We start from the raw sequence: 293 nt of genomic DNA on the forward strand, positions 1-293 counted from the left end.
TTTGTTGTGATATCATGTAGTTTTTAACTTTTTTCTGTCTGACTTATTTCGCTAGCATGATTATCTCAAGATCCATCCATGTTGTTCCAAATGGCAGTATTTCATCTCTTCTTATGTCTGAGTAATATTCTATTGTATATATGTACCACAGCTTCTTTATTCTAATCATCTGCTATAGGACTCTTCGGTTGCTTCCATGTCCTGGCCACCATGAATAATGCTGCTATGAATGTCAGAGTGCAAATATCTTTTCAGATATGAGTTTTCAAGTCTTTGGAGTAAATGCCCAATAG

This window comes from Pteropus vampyrus, unplaced genomic scaffold (genome assembly GCF_000151845.1).
Source record: "Pteropus vampyrus isolate Shadow unplaced genomic scaffold, Pvam_2.0 Scaffold507, whole genome shotgun sequence".
Lineage (NCBI taxonomy): Eukaryota > Metazoa > Chordata > Mammalia > Chiroptera > Pteropodidae > Pteropus > Pteropus vampyrus.